This window comes from Oxyura jamaicensis, chromosome 5 (assembly GCF_011077185.1).
Source record: "Oxyura jamaicensis isolate SHBP4307 breed ruddy duck chromosome 5, BPBGC_Ojam_1.0, whole genome shotgun sequence".
NCBI classification, from domain to species: domain Eukaryota; kingdom Metazoa; phylum Chordata; class Aves; order Anseriformes; family Anatidae; genus Oxyura; species Oxyura jamaicensis.
Genome location: NC_048897.1, coordinates 37994896 through 38019139, shown reverse-complemented (window position 1 = coordinate 38019139; position 24244 = coordinate 37994896). Strand labels below are relative to the sequence as shown.

Here is a 24244-nt window from a genome sequence, read left to right as displayed (position 1 = left end):
GATCAGCTCTAGTTAAAATACTTGCATATTTTTATTGAAAGATTAGAAGTGAGGATTATGTGGCTCTGATGCTGAGGTTATGCCAAAGTATGCCAAATTCTGGTATTACATACCAGAATGAGGAAGAGTAAGCATTGGCATTAGCCTGTGAAAAGTGTGTATTGCACAAAGGGATATCCTCTGGTAATCTGAAAGAAAAAGGAAAGTAAAGCTATTAGTGGAACTCACTGCTGCAGGCTATTGTGGAATCAAGTAGATCAGTGTAATATCATGATGCTTTAATTTTGATGTATGGTATGAAATAGTTTATGGGAGAACTAAACATCCTCTGCTTTAAATAAATAAAATTAAATTAAAAAAATAATAATAAAAATTACAACAAAAAACATTAGATGACTTCTAAGAGGCTCCCCTTATTCTGCAACATCAGGCAGTGGCTATCTTCAGAGCCAGGATGGAGCTGGGCTACCTCACTGGGAACAGTGGGCACCCCTCCCTGTGAAAATCCCTGAAATTTGCGAAGCAAGGATCGCCCTACCCACTGTGTTCAGTAGTTGGTATGCTCTAGAAGTGTAACACAGATTAGTGGAAAGAAAAGCATAGTGTGTGTTTGGGAACACACTGCTAAGGGAGAGCATGAGAGTTGAAGAAGGATGTTCCAGATGGGGAAGCACAGCTCCCTGAAGGACTGCTGAGGAGTCTCAAGAGACTTGCATTGGAGGGATGAGGGAGTTTTCCATAAGAAATAGGAAAGTTTGTCTGGGAAGACCAAAGTGAGATTTTTGTAGTGCTTCTAGACTGATTGTTTTACCATTCTGCAGAGAGTTTTAAAGGTTATGGGATGTGAAAGGCTATGTTTCCTTGCTGTTTTAGGTATCTCCAGCTAAAATTATCCCCGTCTTGTTAAAACCATGAAAAATGCTTCCTTGCAAATTTGAAAGAGGCTCTAATTATCCAAAGCCTGAAATTTGCTTGTGTGCGCGCTGAGAGCCCATAAAATACCTAATCCATTGATGCATGTGTTTCAGAGCCTCTGGTTGCCCAGGGACATTCAGCTGCAGTGCCTCAACCTTCTACAGAGACAGAAAACTCCCCATCAGTTAGAGGGTGCTCCTGTAGGACCCTGCTGGCTATCTATGAGTGAAAGTAGAAGAAACACTGAGAATCAGGGAAACGACTGTGAAGGGAAAATCTTTGGAGCTTTTTTTTTTTTAGAACTGAAATCTTATCTGAAGAAGGATTGCTTGCTAAAAGCAGTGCAAAAGGCAAGTGGAGGAATAGGCAGGCACAAGCCACATTGGATAGCCCTTAGTTGGCTTAGTTGGTATTTAACTAAAATTAAGATAAGGTTGGTAACCTTCAATTTCCTCGGTTGCTTGAATCCATTCATAGCCTTTTTGTCCATAAGTAAATGAGGCAAGAGGGCAGAATGCTTTAGAGATCTGTATTATCAGCATTGTGTACGGGGAAGAACAGTACAGCTTAGGTAGTCTACTTCCTTTAGGCCTCCCAGCTCTAGTGACGTTGTTGTTCCTCTGTGCAGACTAGTTTTAGATAATTCTGGGCAAAACAGCATTAAATCAGTATCCGATGAAGGCACTGGTATGTACACCGCAGAGTGCAGCCTTGGTACCTTCATTGACAAGGATCTCTGCAGTTCCTACATTTTCTTGCTTATGTTTCCTCATAGTATTTACTTGCACCTGGATAGCAGGGGCTTAAAGGAAGTGGGAACTGGCTGTCTGATGGGGAACAGTATATTTTTAATGGTTTTGCGTGCCCTTAAAACCACTTCTGCCGACAACAACCACATGTGTGCTAGCAGGAAACTCTTTGCATGAAATGTGCAAACAAAGGAGCCCTCTTGCTAGATCCTGTACTGCAGCTCAGACAGAGCAACCAGCTACTGCAAGCTGGCCAAGCCCATCTTATCTACAACAACTTTCCTTCCTTCATGGCTTTTCTTCTCCAACACTAGAGACCTTTCTGTTCTTCAGCCCAGCATTATCTTTAACTATTTCCTACCCCTTAATTCACTTTTAGTAACCTGTCTTCTTACAGGTCTATCTCCAGCTTTCCTCTTCTGTTGCTAAAGGTGTTAGTCATCTATCGGTCAGCTTTCACCTTTTTGCCACCTTTTCTTGCTGTTGTCTTTCTGTATTTCTCCACCCTTGCCAGACTTTCTTAGGGAGTCACGTTCTCAAGACCTGAAGGCGATGCTTATTCCTGATTCTACCTCAGTTTCTGTTCTCAGTGCTTTCTGATGCCTTCTTAGCTATTTCTCTGCCAACTAGTGTCTCAAATATTGCCTACTCTATACCGCTTCACACTTTTTTTTTTTTTTTGCCCAAATACTCCAGTTACATCAAATCAAGGAGCCTTTCTTCCCTCACATCCTGCTCTAGCATGCACTTCTCGTCATATCTGTTCCCAGCATCCTCCTGTAGCTCATTTCTATTGCTCTTTTTTGTCCTGTGTTTGTGACAATAGCCAAGTCTCGAGGCAGGAAATACACTATGTGCTGTAAGCCACAGTGGGTGTTTGTAGTTCAGAAGATGTGTGTTTGCATGAAGTCTGGGGCCAAGTTCTTTTTACAACTTGTTTTCAAATTTCAGAATTTGCTTACTCTTAGTTACTGAAACATCTTTCAAAAGTTTCTTCATCAAGATGAATATAGAATTCTACTATCTGTAGCAGGGTTTCAATGTAAAATATTACAACAGTTTTTGAGCTAGTCTGGTCGACACTTTAGGGTCATCAGTTGTCTCTGATGGTTAAAATTCTATGAGACTTCATTAGCTCTTTAAAAAAATACTAATGGGATGATAAATGCATTTAATAAGGTTCATATCACTTTTTGCCTATTGAGACAATATTGTTTCTATTTAGTCTTAAGTATTTTTAACGATATGATTTTCCACATAATTTTCATTGTTTTAGAATTTCCTTCCTTGCTTATTTTGGCTTCTTTAATTGAAAAAAAGCTTTGAATTCCTGAAGCTCAGTCCTATTATCCACACGCAGCTCCCATGAACAAGGAGTCTTTTCCTTGTTTATTTAACCAGCCATATCAATGGGAACAGAGCCCCATTTGGAAGATCCTGAATTCCCTTCAGTCTCCCACCCTGTCCTACACAAGGAGCCCCTGTGAACACGTGCTTGTTCTCTTGTTATATAATCTGGCAAGTAAATCGTAGTGGATACTAACGGGACTTTATTTGGATCAAATTTCACCCGCTTAGTTTTGTAACCAAAATCAAGAGAAATGTTGCTCACTGTGTTTAGCAGATTTAACCTGTTAGAGACTGGAAGAAGATGGAATACTCTCAAGCAAATCTAAAACTGAATAAGAGATGAAAAGCAAAAAAATAAGCTAATTAGTGACCCTGGTCTGTTGTTTTTAGTTTATCTCTTTGTAGCAATGTTTTGTCAGAGAGGGAAAAGCCAGTAGCTGGAGTACTGTGTGCATTCATACTTCTACAGACTGTCTACTGTAGTTACTGGAGACCAGGGACTTTTTCTGCCATTGAAGTATTGGTTCAAGAACATTCAAGCCCTGGATTCCCCACTGCATTGAGGCATGGGCAGATGGGCCGCCTTATGACCACAGTTCTCCTCAAGCTAAAAATCTCAGATCTATGCTAATAGGAGGAAGAGCAGCAGCACAGTTCAAGTCCACGTGGCTATCCATCTAGAACAACTCCTCTTACTTGCTACTAATTTTTTTTCCCTGAGTGAAAGTTCACATGTGCATTCCAGGTGGGATGAGCTAGTTACTCCAATATATCCACAATCATCCACTGGGTCTCTCACAAAGTAAGTAATTGCAAGGTCACACATCAAAGCCAGTGTGTTTTTAATAGCATAAGAGCTGGAGAAAGGATGAATTCAGCCTCTCTACAGGTAGGAAGAACAGATGCTCCAGCTTGGACTCTGGAGCATCTGTGATGTCTATAAATGATTACATTACCTGCCTCCTAGATTTTGATAAAACTTTTTATTTGTTCTGATCATCTTTACATAGAAACTCCTGCATTCTCAGTTTTCTTTGTGTTTGTGTCTTTGTGGTGTTCACTGCTGTGAATAGGAATGGGCAGAACTCTCTGGATGCCTATGTGAGTTTCATGTCACCTCATTCTTAGAATCATAGAATCATTTAAGTTAGAAAAGATCTCTAAGATCATCAAGTCCAACTGTTAACCTAGTACTGCCAAGTCTACCAAGTCCCATGTCTACGTGTCTTTTAAATACCTCCAGGGATGGTGACACTTCCCTGTGCAGCCTGTTCCAATGCCTCACAACACTTTCAATGTAGATTTTTTTTTCCCTAATATCCAATTTAAACCTCCCCTGCAACAACTCGAGGCCATTTCCTCTTGTCCTATCACTTGTTGCTTGGGAGAAGAGACTGACCTCCATCCTGCTAAAATCTCCTTTGAGGCAGTTGTAGAGAGTGATAAGGTCTTCCTTGAGCCTCCTTTTCTCTAGGCTAAACAACCCCAGCTTCCTCAGCCACTCCTCATAAGACTTGTTCTCTAGACCCTTCACCAGCCTCATTGCCCTTCTCTGGACAGTCTCCAGCACCTCCATGTCCTTCTTGTAGTGAGGGGCCCAAAACTGAACGCAGTACTTGAGGTGCGGCCTCACCAGAGCTGAGTACTCACCAGAGCTGAGTACAGGGGGACAATCACTTCCCTAGTCCTGCTGACCATCCTATTTCTGATACAAGCAGGATGCCATTGTTCTTCTTGGCCACCTGAGCACACTGCTAGCTCATTCGGCCAGCTATCAACCAATACCCCCAGGTCCCTTTCTGCTGGGCATGTTTCCAGCTACTCTTCCCCCAGCCTGTAGCTTTGCATGGGGTTGTTGTGCCCCAGGTGCAGGACCCGGCCCTTGGCCTTGCAGAACCTCATACAGTGTGTCTCAGCCCATCGGTCCAGCCTATCCAGATCCCTCTGCAGAGCCCTCCTAGCCTTGAGCAGACCAACACTGCTGCCCAACTTGGTGTCATCTGGGGACTTACTGAGGGTGCTCTTGATTCCCTTGTCCAGATCATTGATAGAGAAAGATATTAAAGAGAACTGGGCCCAGTACCGAGCCCTGGGGTACAACACTTGTGATTGGCCTCCAACTGGATTTAACTCCTTTCACAACAACCCTTTGGGCCTGGCCACCCAGCCATTTTTTCACCCAGTAAATCATATGCCCATCCAAGTCATGAGTAGACAGCTTCTTCAGGAGAACAGTGTGGGAGACAGTGTCAAAAACTTCACTAAAGTCTAGGTAGACCACATCCACCGCCTTTCCTTCATCCACTCAGTAGGTCGCCTTGTCATAGAAGGAGATAAGGTTCATCAAGCAGGATGTGCTGTTCATAAATCCATGCTGGGATCCACACTGGGCCTAATCACCTAGTTGCCTAGTATGTGCTGTGTGATGGTACTCAAGATGATCTGCTTCATAACCTTTCCCTGTCACTGAAGTTAGGCTGACAGGCCTGTAGTTTTCCAGGTCTTCCTTCTGGCCCTACTTGTAGATGGGCATCACATTTGCTAGCCACCAGTCAACTGGGACCTTCCTGGATAGGCAGGACTGCTGATAAATAACAGAAAGTGGCTTGGTGAGCACTTCTGCCAGCTCCCTCAGTACCCTTGTGTGGATCCCATCTGGCCCCATAGATTTGTGTACATCTAAGTGGAGTAGCAGGTTGCTAACCATTTCCTCTTAGATTATGAGGGCTTCATTCTGCTCCCTGTCCCTACCTACCAGAGGAATGGGTATGTGAGGAACAACTGGTCTTGCAGCTAAAGACTGAGGCAAAGAAGGCAGAAAGTACCTCAGCCTTTTCCTCATTCTTCATCACCCTGTCTCCCCTCATATCCAATAAAGGATAGAGATTCTCCTCAATCCTCTTTTTGTTGTTAATGTATTTATAGAAGCATTTTTTATTGCCTTTAATGACAGTAGCCAGATTAAGCTCTATCTGGGCTTTGGCCCTTCTAATTTTCTCCCTTCATAGCCTCGACATCTTCATAGTCCTCTTGAGTGGCCTGCTCCTTCTTCCAAAGGTCATAAACCCTCTTATTCCTGAGTTTCTTCCGAGTTTTCTGTTCAGCCAGGCTGTTTCCTTCCCCACTGGCTTATCTTTTGGCATGTGAGGCAGCCTGCTCCTGCACCTTCAAGATTTCCTTCTTGAAGAGTGCCCAGCCTTCCTGGACTCCTTTGTTCTTCAGGACTGTCTCCCAAGGGACTCCACCAACACGTCTCCTACACAGGCTGAAGTCTGCCCTCCAGAAGTCCAAGGTGGCAGTTCTGCTAACCCCACTCCTTACTTTTACAAGAATCAAAAACTATTTCATGATTGCTGTGCCCGAGATGGCCTCCAGCCTCCACATCACCCACGAGTCCTTCTCTATTCTCAAGCAAAAGGTCCAGCATGGCACCATCCGTTGTTGGTTTGCTCACCAGCTGTGTCAGGAATTTATCTTCCACACACTCCAGAAACCTCCTAGACTGTTTATTCTCTGCTGTGTTGTATTTCCAGCAGACGTGGTAAGTTGAAGTCCCCTACAAGGACAAGAGCTAGCGATTGTGAGACTTGTCCCAGCTGCTTATGGAATATTTCATCTACCTGCAGACTTCCAGAAGGAAGCTAGGGGATCCCTTGAAGCTGGATATTGAGAGGGAGGAGAGCAGGTCCTACCTGACAGCTGCTGGCACAGGGGCAAGGGGAGAGATCTGAGGCCCCTTTAGGAGCTAGAAAGGGGACCTAAATGATGAGGCTTATTTGGTGTTTGTGAGATGTGTGCTGGGCTATGGCATTTTCCACTGGGAACTCTTGGAGCTGAGATCACCATGTGGGCCATGTTCTGGGGATAGGTGGTTGCATCTTCCCCAAGCAGCTGGAGTGCACGCCAGGGGGCCGTGCATCTGCCCTGCAGGAATTTTCAAAGTGAAAACTGAGACCTGTGGAAAAAGTTAAAAATAACGTGTGATGCAGTAAGGAATGGGGCAAGAAAAGAAACAAAAGAAAATAGAAGGAGAACAGATAAAGCGAAATGTGTGGGCTGCAGCTAAGTATGCGGTGTTGTTCCCACTTGTGCAGGTGGCTGACGTGCAGCTCTGCGTTGTGTAGCCACCCCTCAGCAGCTGAGAGCTGGGCCTGCAAGGGCTCCAGGGACAGTACCAGGACAGAAAGAAGAGCAGTAGCAAGTCCTTGTTTCTCAGCTATGCGAAATGGATTGGCACTCTGAGAGATGGGGATAGGCCTCTTCTATTTTCCCTCCTGTTGTCACAGAAATGGGTGCTTGAGAGGATTTAAATCAAACTTTCAGTGGAATGTTGGCACCTGAAGGCAAAGCACAGGTGAGGTAACTGGGATAAAATGGAGCCAGCTTTGTCAGAAGGGGCCTGCACTGCACACACACAGAGAAGGATGCTGGTGGCTGGAAGCAAGACCAGTGTGAGTGAGAAGAGGTCTGGAAAACCTGGCCTGTGAAGAATGGGGTTGTTTAGTCTATCAAAGAAAAGTCTAAGAGCATGGTTAATCCTTAGACATCTAAATAATTAACTTAGAGAAAGGTAGCAAAGGCCTGTTTTTCGTGTCCATTTGCAGAACACAAATAAATGCATGAGAAACATGGAAGATTAAGATTTTGATATCAGCGCAAGCCTTTTAAGATTAAGCCCTGACAGGCAACAGAGACATTTTCAGAGGAGAGGCAGAGTGTTCCTCAGTGGTAATTTAAGAGAACAAGCTAAAGCTGAAGAGAAAATAGAACAGTTCTATTGGAAGGGACCTGCCCAGCTTCCTGACCACTTCAGGGCTAGCCAAAGCTAAAGCAGATGAGGGCATTGTCCAAATGCCTCCAGCACGGGGCACCAACGACCTCTCTAGGAAGCCTGCTCCAGCACTTGGCCACCCTCATGGTAAAGCAATCCCACTGCCCTGTCCCAGGTGTGGCACCCGGCATTTTGCTTTGTGGAGCTTCATGCTGCTGGACATTGCCCAGCACTCCAGGCCCCTCTGCAAGGCCTCTGGTGACAGTCCACTTTTTCCTCTGTTCATACCTCAGAGATAAAAAGTGGTCTCACCTTCTCAATGCGTTTTTTGTGGTATCTCTGACATTTATTGTATGTTGTAGCTCCATTGTTTTTGAAGCCTGCTGCCTCTGGTTGTAACACATACACAAGCCAAGAGTTATTCAATTCAGCGGACATATTTAATCATCAGAAACATTAAAATTATTTGACCAAAGCAAGCAAAAAGCAAAAATTGCCACTTGCACCAAATTTGTCAGCTTTAATAGCTGCTGTATAATTTATAGAGATAAAAGGCTACAGGAACAGTCATTTCTTTTCATTTTTATAGTTTTAAATAGATTCCAAAGTGCAATAGCTGTGTGTGTGTGCTGGAGCCTGTGTTCTGCCTCCCAGGGAGTAACAGAGGAGGAGATGACCAGAGATACCAAATCCCTTTATTTCAGCGTTCTGTCTTACAGCATCTACATGCCGAGAAAAGCAAAACATAATGGCTGGATGAAAGAAAAGCAAACTAAGATTTTTCTGGAGTTTATTTTGCTCTAATTTTAGGAAAAGGAGGTTTGCTGCCCCACTTGCAAGGCCTGATTGCCAGGTGACCTGATCAAGTATTGCCTTTTAAGCTCACGGTGATGGACATGTATGGTGTCTGATGGCCAAGGCTCTGCTGTCTGGATGTTCTGAGCACCTGTATGTATCAAACATCCATCTAACACGTCTTTGAACACGTTTGCACTTCTGTGCGACTGAGAACCGCAGCCCAGGTGGGAACTAGAAAAAGAGATACTGCCAACAGCGACTTCCACTGGTGTCTCTACTTTCCAAGGCAACCAAAGGGGGTAATCCCTGTCCAGGGTTCTACTCAGGACTTGTTCCCCATCTGCAGCCTGGAGCCTGCAGGAGGTGGAAGTGATTTACCTATGGCCACCACCAAGACCTGGATGCTCAACAAGCGGTCTGTGCCCAGCAGGCTCTTAGGAGAGGCAAGTAGTGCAGAGGCAGTATAACACCCTCTTGCTTCTTTCCTGAAGCACACCCACTGCTAAGGAAGTAACTGCACTTCATTTTCTTAATATCATCCATTATAAATTCTTTAAGACTAATAAAAGAGCTGCAATATCTAAGGGTATGTAAGTGTGCATTAAAAGGCACTAAAACAAAAGTTTTACTTCGCTTCCTGAAAGATCCCAATCCGTGTGATTTTCTTAAGTCTAAATGCAGGTGTGGGGGAGCTCTGAAAGTGCTGATAAATTTCATACTAAGCCTTCACGTTCTTTTATACTGCACAGGTGATCAGTCTCTAGCCATGTTCTCAGGGGCCTGTGCCTGGCCCATTCAGCCCGGTAAGCTGTCTGCATCTCTGCCATCCTCCAAGCTGCAGAGTGAGCCTGCAGAGGACTGTTCAGTGCTTTTAGCAGCCTTTTCAGGTCACACTCAAGAGCTTTGTATTTTTTCTGCTACATCCCTCCCCAAAATCTCACAGAGGCCCCTTAACCCTGCAGATAATTTTAGCTCTCTGCTCTGGCAGAGCCCCTGGCAGAGGAAGGTTTCTGCCATCTGGTAGCCTGTCATACCTGAAGGGCCCTTTGCCTGTGTTTGGAACGAGGAATTATTTTTGGTGCTGGTTCTGACGTTAGCCATGGGTACTCCTGGAGGATTTCCAAGTTTTGTAATTGCCATTGTATCCTTGTTTTTTCCTCTTTTTTAAAAAAGTTTCCCTGCTTATGTTCTTCTGTGCTTTCCACCAGGATAGAAATAGAGAAACCATTTTCTTGTTTTGGACTACCCAACACAAGACTCCTGTTCCTGCCTTCTGGTCCCTGGCCACCCTTGGGGCGCTGTCGCCCCCGTGCAGCGAGCAGACAGAACTGGTCAGGCGCTGTCCTGAGCACACAGGCACCGGTGTCCTTACAGCAGCACAGGAGAGCGCTACATCAGGTGAGTTACGCATCAGTTCATGACCTGAACTGGGAATAGCTTTTTGTTTCCAGCTTCAGTGATGTAATTCCTATCTGTTTTTACAGGAGTAGTGCCTTTCTGTGTGAGTGATGGACAGGTTAATACACAGTCTGAGGGACAGCTTTCTCTGCTGCCGGAGTAAGAGCAGCGGGGCGAGTCAGCAGCATGCCAGTTTCTGCATCTGCCGCAGTCATCATGAATGACCTTGGACAAACTGTATAGTTTGGTTATGCCTCAGTCTCTCTTGCTGTGCAACAGGAAGGAAAAGCCCCCTCCCAGACCTTGCTCTTGCACATGCAGAGCAGCAGCTTCCTTGTGCAGAGTTCAGCTTGGGCTGGGTTTGGCCATAATGAAGGTCTGATCTCAGTGACAACTAGGAACAACTTACTGTAAATAATACTAATAGCAGCGCCGATGCTCTGTATACTTTGTAACGCTCTGTGTACTCTGTAAGAGTACACAGCCTGCACAAGGCAGCATCTGTGTGTGTTCAGATAAGTTGCACGCAGCAGCCGTTAGGCTATGCACCAGCTGCTGTGATTGCAGAGCAGTGTGTCTGCTGGTTGTGCCGGCGGTGGTAGGTAGGGGTGTGAGCAGCTCCGTGTGCGTTCCCATCTCTGTGTTCAGTGTCTGCTTCTGGCACTGTCATCTTTCATTTATGAATGAGTGGGTGCAGGAGGAGAGGGCTGGGCTGGCTGACTCGACTCCTTTACAGTTGTACTATAAAGAGCAGAGGAGCTGGAACACAATCTCCTCCTCCTTCCCTGCACTGTTTCACCGACAGCCTTGCTCACAGCTGGAGGAAGACAGCCTCACCAGCAGCCTGAGCAGAAGCTGGGAGAAGGGAAGTCTTGTGCTCTTTGCTCTGCTCACAGGTGAGTTTCATTTTTTACCTGTTCATTCTTAAAAGCAAACAATTTTTCCATCATTGCTTATATAATGTTACGACTCCTGGAAAGGTGGCAGAACAGTTTTTTGGCTAGGTTGTTAAAAGTGAAGCAAAGCAAAACAAAGGAGGGATTCCAAGGACTCAGCCAAAGCAACGTGTCCAAAAATTCACAACTTCAAAATAAATTTCCTTGGCAAGTTCCCACTAGTGGAAAACTTTGAATAGCAGCTCTTCCAAAAAAAACTTTCTGGAGTAACAATCAGGTGCAAGGAGAGCCAAATATTGAAGTTGTATTGATGAGAAGGAATTGTTAAGATAAACTAAGAATCTGTCTCATGTTTGCAGCAGGGAACAAGAGCAGTAGCTAGTAGATAAATTTCAGTATTCATTTTCAGAGCAGTTAGTAGGAGCATGTAAGTTGACTAGATACAAAGTTTTTAAAATAAGTAATAAGGTATTTAAATACTTCACTTCCCTGAAGACATAACCCAAAAGTTAGGCATACCTGCTGAAAACTGCTAAACCTTGGTGTGTAGGTACTCTGTGTACAGCCATACAGATTGGTCTTTGTCTCTCAGAAGTTTGCCATTAATATATTTTCCAAACGGTAAGGCACTTTTCTTGCTGCTGTTCAGAACCTAACTGAACAAAAAGAGAAACTTTAAACGTGAAAGTTTGTTTAGTGAAACGAAATCCATTCTATCAGAAATTAATCTGCCTTATATATATATATTTTTAATAGGATTTTAAAAAGCCATTATTGTAGGTTGCCTGTATTACTTATGTGTTTTTCTGGTAGTGGACAGTCTTTGAAAAGCAAGCAAGAAAGTAAATCACTGAGAGATCCACTTCCAGGTGTGCTGTGGGTTGGGGATGGGGGGTTGAGAAATGGAAAATTTAGAAGAATTTTCAGCCTTATTCTGCACTTTTCTGTTCAGAATATGCAGATACCTAGTAAAAATTTAAGGAAATTTAACATTAAGACGAGGAAAAATGGCTACACACAAGCTCGTAAGATGTGACACTGTCACTGTGAGCATTTCAGGACATTCTGAGCAGTCTGTTAATCAGCTCCTGCTGTACTTTTTCCACAGTAACACCCTGTGTTCACATTGCCTCCAGAAGAGTATGACATCTGACCACTTCTTCTTTCAAGTTTGCTTTAATCAAGAAGTTGCTAAGAAGTAAGTCAATCCCCCATGTGCCCGCTCCTCTGTTCCTTTTCTGAGCAAACCAAAAATGTACTGTCCTCAGTGCTATCCTTCCTGCCTCCCCATCTTATTGCTCGTATTTTGGTGTTCCCCGTATCTCGCTGCTCCTACTCATGCAATTGTAAGCTCTCTCTGTTACTTGAGTGAAGAGGCAGAAGGTAGCTCTTTCCAGCTGATCTTATGTTCAGTCCTCCAAAGCTGCATGTAATTCCAAAGAGAAAATAGGAGATAAATCCCCAGAGTTTTAGGAATCTTTCCAGGGTCTGGGGAGTGCACCATGAGAAAGTGTTGGTTTTACAGAATCAGACCAATATGTTGTTCTGTGATAGTGGGGCACGGCTGCGAGGTGATAATGTCTACATCACAGCATTGTGATTTGAATATCACAGTTTTAAATTAGGAAAGAAGTGATGGTTCCAATATTTCATTTAAAAAAACACTCATCTCAGTTGGCATCAGCAGTGGGATTTATTTAACTCACTTTGTGGCTGGCAGAGAAAAAATGACTCCCTTCCTTCTGGGACCTGAAGACTATAAAGAACCCGAGACAGCAGGAAAAGAGGGAAGAGAGATGGAGGGGAAAGGGGAGAGAATCGAGAAGGATGCATCCCAGCTGAGCTAGATGTCATCACACTAGATGCCAGCTAACATTGTGAGCCTGGAGCATGGCTCAGCCCAAAGGTCAGACAGACTGGAAACTTCTTATCTGGGGTTGAGCGCAGTTAGAGGGGCCAAGTGTTCAGAGGTGTGCATATGAGTGTACATCTACCTCTCCTAAGCAGCCCTGTGGTTGCTGTCACTCAGATGAACCAGGAGATATGTAACTGCAAGTTTTGCTGGCATCCTGTTTGAACAGCTCACGGAGATGAAAAGTTTTTCCTTGCTAGCTATTTTAGATCTGACCCGAGGGCACACTCACATTTCGCTGGGGCTTTATTGCTGCTGCCTGTTCTTGTGTCAGGGCAGTGATAACTGAACAAAAAGTTACTTCAGGCTCACGAGGACATTTACGTAACTTTTCTAATTATTTTTAAATGAAGAGCTGTGGAAATAGAACATGGTGGCCTTGTGATGCTGATTACCTTACAATTAGCTGGATGTTTCCTCTAAGAGATTTGCTTTTTCCTATAAGGCTTATTTTCAGTGGCTTTTAACAGTTGTTATGAATTATTCTGCCAGCTGAAGCATTTGCAGAGCTGCTGTCCCTGACAGCTGATGGTACTTGATTTTGAAAAGACACAGAACAGCTTTAATGTTCAGAAGAAACTGGCCAATAATTTTAAGTTAAGGTATTAGTAATAATCAGCAGCTAGGAACAGCATTGCACTTTATGCTCTGAGGGATGCATCCTCAGTAATTCCTTTGCCTCCACTAAAAACCATGCTCTGAACTCTGTTAATCTACTGGGTATCAAAAGCAGAAATTTTGCCACTTCACCTGGAAGCTACAGCTAGTATGCCTGAAAAAGAAAAAAGACTGAATATTAGGCTTGAAATGATTTACTAGAGAGAGGCTGAGTGATGGGCTCACCTGAGGGATACAGAACTCTGTTCCTCCCTCTGGAGCACTCCCACCAGAAATTGTTTCTGTGGCAACAAATCCATCTGCAGCCGGGTTGTCCTGGGGTTTGATCTGGGGATGCTTACGCACAGATCTGTCACCGTGCCAGAAACAAATAGAAATTCTGGTCTATAGGTGACGGAGAGGGCACTCTGCTGCTGCTACTGGCGCTCCACAAGAGACATCCTCCTGACATTCTTCACTTAAAAAATGCTACAGACAGCTTTTGCTGCAGAATGAGCTTAATCTCTCATTCCTGAACGTCATTGCTTCGTTCTGCGAGCTTTCAAACTTCCTTTCTCTCACACTGTTTGCTCTTGGCTGACAGTAAAGACACATCAGCTTTGAGGAGTGCGAGATCGAGAATGAATGTATTACAAAAGCAAATGCAATCAGACCATCAAACTTTAGTCACTTTAATGACACCTGAATAAAATGCCAAATAATTTCATTTTCCTTCTATGAAAGGAAGTTGTTTTATTCTGATGGCTAATGATTTAGTGTCTGTGCACATATCTAATTAGAGTGTGTATCTATTTTATGCTCTATGTTTAAGAAGCAGTTAGGCATAGCTTTCAATGTAGGAATTATTTGTTAAAATAGGAAGAGGCTTAAACTAAGGTGCCTTAACTTATTGTGACATAACATTATTACTTGGAATTTGAATTTGTGTCCAAATTTCAGAGATAATCTTACAACTCCACACCAGAGCAAAGCCTGCATTTCTGACTAGTGTTAGAATCACACCTCTCCTGCACCAGCTTTTCCATCTTCTACGCAATAACTCATCAGAATTCCCCTGTAAAAATACTTGAGTGAATGCTGGGGAGTGTGAATGATTTACAGTAAGCTTGTTACTTTTGCCATAGGTTGCTTCTCTGATACTGTAAAATAAACTTTATCCCTTTCTAGAAAATAAGCTTTTTCCATTTCTGTGAGGTCATGGTTCCTCAACTACTTTCTCAATTTTTGTGTTGAACCTCTTTTATCCAGATTAATAATACCATTACCGTGGGTGGGTTGTTTCTTTAAGAGAGGATTAGAGAAGGGTAGTCACTTCTCAAGCATATGGATGGGTGAGTTTGTGACTCCAGAGGGGATGCTGTGACTTGCCTCCCAAGGAGAGAGGTGGCAAAAAGACAGTGGCTCTGGCAAGGGGAGGCAGGTAGTCATGGCTCATGTGGACGCTGGTGTCATCCAAAGGTGTGATGGAGAGTGGCTGGAAACAACATTTAGGCTCTTCAGCAGAGTGATGAAGTACAAGAACTCAACAGCAGGGTGCTGAGGAAGGAAATGAGGATGCTCAGAAGTGAAGGAATAGAACAGAAAGCCAGGTTTTGTTTAAATTGTAATGAAAGTTAAGGTACTAGCACTTAAAATCATGTGAGTAAGAAAATATTTTTTTCCATGAAAATTAAGAGAATTGAGGAAATGAAAATTCAGGAAATGAAAATATAAGGAAGCCTGCAGATACAGATGCCAGCGCTTTGTTTAGAATGATATTTCCACTGGGGACTGGGTTGCTGGAGTCCTGTATCTTCCAGTTAAAAATAAAAGAAAAATGTGAAAAGAACTGAAGTTTTCAGTGGTCATCTAGGCAGTGAGAGCAAAGAGGGAAAGAGTACAGAGGAAAACCTTGTCCAAGGCACAAAATCATGAGAAGTCTGAGAAATAACGTTGCAGAACAAGCTTTAGATGTGGATATTGACTTAGATTTTTGGAAACTTGGCTAATTTCCAGGAAGGAAACTGCATAAAAAGAGGGAAGCTTAATTAAAGGCAGCAAAAAGGGATAGCTAGAAGAGTTAAATTTCTACAGACTAGATGGGGACTACCTGAAGACACACACACGCCTGCCCCCTCCCCGAAAATATGCAGAACGGGCCAAACTGAGGGGACTAACTGAGGCTGAAAGGAAACAAGCTCGGCTAAGCAGCGCTGCGTAGAAGGGTGGATGGTGTGCTAGGCTTGAAGAACAGGATTTAGAACAGAAACGTTTGAAACACACACAATGGGATCAGTGTAAGCCAAAAACACAAACCCGGTACGTGGTGACAGTGCACGCGATGCTAGGTGCTGGCACTGACTGGGTTTATTTCCTGTCGCGAATTCTGTCTCTTTGATCAAAGTGAAGCCAAACAGAGGAATACAAATGAAGTTAAAGAAAAATGAGGGGAGGAAGTGAAAAATCTCCAAATACTATTAGCAACTATTTACTTTTTCATGTCTTAAAACTTTTGCTGTACAAAATGAATCATATGTGCAGATAATAGCATTTAAAAGAGAGCTGATGACTTTACTGAATGTATCAGTATTTGCTGGGGTGTGCAACAGTGAAACCATTGAGCAGAGATCTGTTCAATCTCTTCAGACGCAGCAGAGCTTCAACCACATTTCAGTTACACCTGGCAAGTCAATTTTTTCTCCCAGACAGACTTTGCCGTTTGTCAGACGTGATTAGTCAAATATTGATTATGGCTCGTCCAAGTTACTGCCCGTCAGCAACGCTGCTCAGTCGATTCCACCCAGTGAGCTATCAGTGAGGGAGGGGGAACAGTTGTACAGAGGAATGTTGGGTTGCTCTAAGTGGGATTAGCTTTCCTAATTACTTTCTGTTAATGAGACGGTTCTGTTCGGAGGGCATGTTGTTCTGATGTGTAGGTTTAATTATACTGTCTGGAGGCTGTGGTTTTATAAAAGATGTAAGCAGAAAGAGAATTTGGTCCCTCCTTTGGTCTGTAACTTGTTCGTTTCTGAACAAGATTTCCCTTGTAGCCAGTGGGTGATGCTGGGGAGGCTCAACAGCAGGGGCTGCCTGGGGTGTGCCCTTGCTTCAAGAGCACATGGGTACGGAGAGCAAGCTGCTGTCAGTGCACATGTCAGCTACATCTGTACGGTGCCTTAGGTGTCTGGGCCAAGGCAGAGGCTAGCACCTGACATGCTCTGCCCAGCTGTGTGTGAGCACCGACTGGCACAGGGGGCTGCCAGGGGGCTGCGGCCCACGCTCAGCCCACTCAGAAATCTGTGGGTCCCCGTGTGGGGGGCCACAGCTCCCTTGGCAGCATTGCTCTGAGGGGCACGGGCCCTGTGGCAGTGCCGAAGGGCAGGAGGCACACTGGCAACCCAAGGAAGGTAGCTGTGTTTGAAATGCACAGCTAAATCTTCAGTCGCTAAGTTCTTGGCAAGATGTCTGGCAGTGCCCGGGGGAGTGCGGTGCTGGTATCAGAGCAGGTTGCAGCTTCAGTAGAGACAGTCAGTCTGGGAAAATGAATCAGAAGAGTGAGGCGATTTGCTCCGAGACTGAAGATGGTGAAATGAATCAGAGCCCATTTACTTCAGGAGGGAGAAGTTCCTACTTCTCAGTCCCAAGCCTGCAGCACGGTAGTTCCAGTCCTTGTTCCTTACTGGTATTTTTGCATGTTGATCATGGCTTGTGTGGCTTCTAATCCGTAAGACCTACTTAGGCTTGGCTCTTCTTCCCAGCTCACTTTAAATGAGGATTGGCACACAGATTTGGTATTATGAGCAGTTCTATTGTCTGCAGTTGTTCACTACCTGTTTGCCAACTTGTGAAGCAGTCAGGGCGGCCTTTTGTCATCAGTATTGAGGAGGTTTGTAGGAGAGAGAGGTTGAGGTGGCTGAGGTGTTAGCTGGGGGGAAGGAAGATTTGGGGTTGTTCTCTGAGGAACAGAGATTTAAGATTTATGCAGAAAGTGGTGTAACATGGGGTTTTCTTCCACCCACTGTCCTGTACATCCAGGCAGCCTCAGGAAGATGAATCCTGAGAGCAGGAGCTAGTGTGGTGGTGAAATCCTGGAGGGTCACGTCATCCACCTGGCCGCTCTTTAACAGCAGGAAGGAGGGGGCAGATGAGGGTCATTTTCAAAAGCTATGAGCCAACTGCTTGAGACAACTGTGGCATGACTAATTCCTGTTATGTGATTCATCTCCCTGCTATTAGTTGGACTGCTTGCCTGAAAATACGCATAGTGTGAACTTATTATTACCATAAATAGGGATTTTCCAAAGTGAAGTTTCTTTTCAGCACTTCCCTGTGCTCAGTCAGTTGTTTGGACCTTACATTTGGTAAAACAGCCCCAAGCCTAGGTAAAGAACATAAAGCGGTCCGAGATGTGGGACAACGGGTGTTTATTGTCCCCTGCCTTCCTTACCCCTTAACGTCAAGTTGTCCTTCATATGGGCAGGCCTCATCTCAGAAGTCATAAGGTATCAAAACGTGCAATGAAATGCTACAGCGGCAGAACAGGGATTTTTTAAAATTGTTTTTTGTACATGTAAAGTCATGTAGATTTCACTTCCATATAGCTTTAATTTCTAGGGGAAAAAAATCCAAACTCCAAAACTTAAAAAAAAAAAAAAAAGGAAAATGATGACTTATTTCAGAACATTTTTTTTGGTGGAAATGGTTTTACTTCATGTAACATTTATACAGTTTGTTTTTATGCTATTGCGTGTCGCCAGGAGGGTCTGTTGTGCCTCATCACCTGACAAACAGTAACAGAGAAGAGCATAGGGGAGGGTATTGAGAGCTCTCCGGACACTTCTTTGCCTTCAAGGGGCATCAGCTGGACCATCCTCGAGATGTTTGCTAAACTTTAAGATAGCTCTTCATCCCACACATCATCTACCCCAGTGCTCCACTTACCTTTGCTAGTGGAAACTTTTTTTGTGGTGTTTAACCCAGTCTCTTGTTCAGGCTTACACAGAGAGCATGCTTCCTTCTTTGCAACAATCTTTATCGTGTCTGAAGGTTTTTGCTGTGTTTGCCCTCATCATGGTCTTCTTTAGACTAAACAAGCCTGCAGATGATGAAGCTCTGTAAGAAATAGCTGAATTAGTATGGACCACAAACCTAAATGTTCTACATTCAACCCACTTCATAAGTCAAACTATCAGTTAAGCAAGAAACCACCTAGAAAGGCAGCAGCTGAGCACTTTTGGGTGGCTGTAAGAGAGCTAAGGTACCATGGACCAGTAACTCATTATTATACAGTACCCCAGAGTCTATACTGGGAGAGGTCACAGGAGGAACTTGTTGAAATGTAAAATTTAAGTTCCTTGGAAAATGTTAGTATTTCAGAAAAAAAATACCCTGAATATCCCGACAGATTGTCATCCTAGGCTAACCTTTGTTCTTTTAATTAGAACACCAAGGCTTCTTCTTAACTGATGTGCAAACTGCTGCATATGAGATATGCACCTAAGAAGTCATTAATAAGGCATATTGTATTTTACAGCAGAACACTGGGAAGGATGAGGGGGTTGCAATGATCACATACTGAATGGGAGTCAACAATATACTTCTGGGGAAAACCAACACAAAGGAAACATATCGCACTGGGAAGTCTCAGCAGGCTGTGAGTACTACCTCTCCATCCCGCGCACCACTGTAAGGCACTTGTAAGATTAAACTACATTACCATGATGGGCAATGAGCCTTGGAACTAAATTTAGAGGTTGTGAAAGTAGATGAATTAATTCATTTCTAATATACATTGACTATCTTCATTGGCTTCTAGCTGCCTTGCGTCAGTCAGTCCACACCGCTTACATTTAGCTGCATAGGTCAATATTTTCAGCTGTTGGTGGTCAGGGGAAAATTCTGTAGAGCAGTTAATGACATACCTTAAACTCTGTAAGCCACCAAACGAAGCCATTAAAATGTTATCTACTAGAAGACTGTGAAGCTTGAGATGGAGGATGGGGCTAACTACTGGAGAAACGAGGAGTAAACACTTGCATTTGCTAATGTGCTGCAATATTTTAGCATACCCCCTTGGAACTATACTGTTTTAGACCATTGTATTGGAATATTATTAAAAAAAAATCATACACAACACATGTCCAATCTAGTGCTTTCAACAAGCATTAACTTACTAGGAGAAAAAGAAAGATTATTTTCTTGAGTAGCAACATGAAGCTGCTACTCAAGTTAGCATTATCAATTCCTAGTGACATGTACGGGCATGAAACCCTGAACTACGCCACCACTGTGGTTTAGATGGCATCCGAAGTTTTGGTGATGAAATATTTAATGTAACAGCTTACTTCAGACTTTGGAGAAATTTGATGGTAAACAGAAATTAAGAAGTTGAGACAAATTCCCAGGATACCAAAGTTTGAGCAAATGGAGTGATTTACCCAATGCTGTGAATAATTGTATGTTTGTGCTAGGGAAAATTGGGCAGTAGTGACTAATTAGTCTTTTGTTTATGTGGGTTCTGAAAAAATGTTGCTGGCTTCCTTCTTTGACAATAGGCTTATAAATGGAGTCATACAGTAATGACAAAAGTAAAGTGATTTGTAATTATTGGAATACTTGTATGGTTTCCTCCCACTGAAACAAACACACAGAGGAATAATTATTGTTGTATGCAGAGACTCATGTTAGACGGCTCCCCTCACAAGTTAACAAATATGGAAGGGGTTGTGTAGAGACCTAAAAAAAGTTTAGAAGGGAATTCAGTTTGAGAAATTGAGGTTGGGTTGGGGTTTTTTCTTGCCCTTTTTTTTCTTTTTTTTTTTTTCTTTTTTTTCCCTATTTATGTAAGATGGTTTCAGTGGGTTAAAAGGATACAGTCGTTTTTTACTGTATGCCCCTGGTAAGATTCTCTTGCAAATAGGACATACAGAGTTTGTGCTTCTATTGAAAAAAGCAGACTGAAACAAATCAGGAATGAAAGTACAGCAGAGAATCTCTGAGGTAGCCCATCTGCTTTACAGATGACAAAGCCAGCAGAAAACAGAAGTAAAACTCCTTGCAGCCAACTGCTCTTCACACAGAAGTACAACAAAACAGTATTTCTCTGCATTTTCTGTTATAGTGACTTATACTTCACATTCCTAGGGCCCATGAACTCTGATATCTATTTTCAGGTGTTATGTTTGATTCCAGATTCAATGAGAAAGGTTTAGAAACGGACCCAATTAAAATATATATATATTGTCAGCAGATAAATTAATTGTATTCCCCGGAAAGACACATTGATGCTGCACATAAAGCCAGCTGCACTAAAAGAAAGTGAGCAGCACTACTGAGTGCACTGGGGTCAGCAATTAGAAATCTCCAGTCTCTAGACTAATCTCTAGGTCTCTGGTACAACCTAATTTTTATCCTACTTGCACATTTAAATCAGGCTATGATCTTTAATGAAAAAAATGTAATTTCTACTGGACTTCTATCTTAATAGAAGCCATACCAACTCTATCTGACCTCAACAAAACCAGTGCCCCACTGAGGTGCTTGAGCCAAACCTGAGCACCTTTCTTGTAGAAACTGAATGCAGTCAACCTGTATTGCCTTGGTTTTCTTCTAGGCCTGCAGAACCCTCTTCCTTTGATCTGTCCAGACCAAGTGTCCCACCACTGCAGCTTTGCTGTTTCAAGTCCCTGAGCTATCAGTGCTAACTTGCACACAACTCCATGGCTTTCCATTGTGCCCTTGCGAGTAGCTGTGTAATAACTTGTCTTATCCCAGGTGTTCAGCAAGGATAAAATACCTTATTCACTAGAATTGTTTCCACCTTTAATAAATGTCCTATAGCCCACTGGTTTGATTTATCTCTGGCAGTCAGCGGTATGACATTTGTGTGCTTCACAAACACTAACCATTTACCTGCAGGAAATGCCTGTCTGTTAGGCAATATAATTTTTAATTTGTGGAGACAGAGATGGGGATTATACAGTTTGGTAGCCCAAAACATTTGGTCTTTTTCTAATTTGCCTGTGTATTTCTTAGAGTACAAAAGGTTCCACAGACTTTACCAGTGGTGAGTAGAGAGGGCACCTGGCTTCGTGCCCTGTGAGTACTGCATCCCACTGTAATTCTTTTCTTCTGAGCAGTAACAGAGTGACTGTAAGTGCATTGTTAGCCATCCTGCTGCACAACCAGATATTCCCCATTGAATACTGACAGATTTTTTCTTTCCAAGCATGGTAAATTTGCATTTGTCCTTGGTGGATTTAATTTTGTTTTCAGACCAAGATCATTTTAAATCCTGACTGTTCCATACTCCTTCCCAACTCAGTATCAGTTTCTGATTTAATAAGTGCGTTTTCTATCCCACTATTAACAGGATAGAAATTATGAAATTATAAATTGATGTCATATGAATAGATAAAAACAGTAATTAGCATCCCGAAAAGAGCAAATTGTTGCTCCCAACTCAATCCACCATTCCAGATCAATAGTGACTACAGGTGACTGCTTTTTGACTGTGGTTGCATCAGGCAGTACATATAATGCCTCTGTAGTTTCCCAGGTGTTACTGAAAGTGCACGTTGGGATGTGCCAAAAGTCTTTATGAAATCAAGATGCTCTACGTATGCTGCTTCCTCTCCAGCAATTCAGACACATACCTCATCAAAGAAGGAAATTAGATTGGCCTGACACTACTGTTTCTTGTTGAATCCATGCGTCTGTTTCTTATTGCAGCAGCATCTCTAAAGCAGCGCTGCTGCCCCTGTCTCTTCCCACTCATCCTCCCTGACTTTGTCCAGCCCTGAAATGCAGCTGCTAACTCTTCTCTCTCAAGTCTTGCTTTTCCCCCATCTCTAGCCCTTCTTGAAGGAATTGTGTAAAGGAGTTGTTATGATATCAGGAGAGCTACAGCTGTTGAGAAGGGGGCTGTCGGGGCTGAAACCAGGCTGAAGAGGCTACGAGGACGGGGTGGCACTGAGCTGAGGGGAGTCATTTCTGGGAGCTGGGGTACTGCCATGTCTGGGATGACATTTGGGTATGATGCTGTGTTAGGCAAGGCTGATGGTTGCAGGGAATGGGAAGCAATAGGTTCATGGATTAATCAGGGGAGATGAGACCAGCTTCCCTGTCCTTCATCCCTTCCAACTCTGATTTCCACTCCCTGGAGCAGCAACATGAGCTGAAGCTTGATAAGGCTGCATGATGCATAGAAAAGAACACCCATCCATGCCTGAGCCGGCCCTCTGACAGCAGGCAGGTAGGGCTGAGCTCAGAGCTTCTCTCATCTCCCCAAGGAAGGGTGTGAGGTGCGTGCAGCTGCCAACCCCAGCCCACACTCTGCTCCTGAAGTACAGCAGGACTCGCTTGGGGTGAGTCTGAGCAGCTGTGAGTCACTGCTGTAAATACCCATGTATGTGTACCAATTGTCTGACAACTTGTTCTGGTTGAAGCTGAGCTGGCTGCCGTATGATTCTCCAAACACTCTTTTCTCAAGACAGGCAATATGTCTGTTTTACCCCGATCTGCCGTACGTTCTGAAACATCATCAGTAGTAATTCACAAACTGCTCTAGCTGATTCTCTCAGACTGCACAGAGACTTTAATATATCTGCTGGCCTTTGCTTATCTACTTTGTCTGTGCCTCTCTCCTATTGTTAAAATAAATAAAATTGTGAGATACTGGGTCACGATTTTGCTTCTGAAGATTGAAATAAAAAATAACAGCAAATATTTCAGCTTTTCTGCTTCTGCCTCATATACTTGTCTTTCCTTTCCCTCCCTTTTCTTGGGGAAGTAAGAAACGGGATATTCCAATAAGAATTGGACGCTCTCACCAATAAAGAAAAGAAACACCCTTATTGCCTTTTTTTGGCTCTTTCCACTTGTGACCTTTTTACTTCATCATTCCTCTGGTGTAATCCAGGCATTGTTGTGCCATTTCCTCATAGTCAGCCTTAGTCATGCTCCCCCATATCCACTTTATTCTACATTTTCAGGGGCATTTTGTCTAACAGTATTAGCTTTCTCAAGCAGCCAGGAACCTGATAGTCTTCAGAAAGAAAGGCGGTAACAAAGGAATGGTTGTTCCTGCTTTCCTCTCTCTTAGCCAGAACATCGCCCCAGCGAGATGATTGAGTGTGCGGAGCAGGCAAGAAGGGGCAGAAAGCATCTCTTAAAATAGTAATAAAAGCATGGTTATCTTCTGTGGAAGGAATGCTCAGCAACCAGGTGCCATTTACCCTCTCTCAGATCCTGCCTTTCCTATTGCAGCCCACAGCTGCCCCACCTCGCCCCGCTAACCCTCTCTCAGGTTTGGGCTTGCCAGTCTCTGCCCAATTTACATTGCTCCACTGCTCCCCAGTCTCTGCTGCTGCTTATTGCTTCCAAGCCCCTTCCTCTGACCTTGTTCTTCCAGGCTTTGTGAACCAGAGTTGCACCAAGCTGACAAACCCTCGAGCCTTGGGAGAAGTGTAGTGTGGGGGTTAAAGGTTAGTGTTTATGTAGGTAATGATCTGAACCAAATCCAAAACTGAAACAACCTCAGAGTTTTGGTTCCAAGATGTGCAGCATGGTCCAAGTCCTGCTACGAAAGCCAAGTGACTCAGGTCTGTTTGTGATGTATGACAGGTGGAGGGACAGATTAAACAGCAAGAGATCTACTGCCATGTAAAAGCACACAGCCACATTATCCTCCCTGCTCACGGAAACAAGTGCTTTGTGGATGAGACAAGCTGTGAGCACAACTTCTGCAAATGTGTACAAGGAAGTGCTTTGGCTAAAAATGTGTAGATCTAATCATAGATTTCTTGCTGGAAATCTTGTAGCGATGTTCATTGAAACTGGGGGGGGGGGGGGGGGGGGG

At 43.7% G+C, this 24244-nt stretch overlaps 1 protein-coding gene across 5 annotated transcripts in view; it reads left to right on the top strand.

Moving 5' to 3' along the window:
* Positions 1 to 8066: 8066 nt before the first annotated feature.
* GPR68 (G protein-coupled receptor 68) overlaps positions 8067 to 24244 on the top strand; it is a 23579-nt gene continuing 7401 nt past the window's right edge. Inside the window, exons 1-5 of one of the 5 annotated variants that reach the window (XM_035328079.1) lie at positions 8067 to 8638; positions 9792 to 9981; positions 10718 to 10877; positions 11986 to 12075; positions 18920 to 19039. The gene's annotated coding sequence lies outside the window, so the exon portion shown is untranslated. Of the gene's footprint in view, positions 8639 to 9096; positions 9982 to 10036; positions 10878 to 11985; positions 12076 to 18919; positions 19040 to 23233; positions 23611 to 24244 lie in introns of those variants that run through there. The other 4 variants (XM_035328080.1, XM_035328081.1, XM_035328082.1 and 1 more) reach the window with 4 other exon arrangements.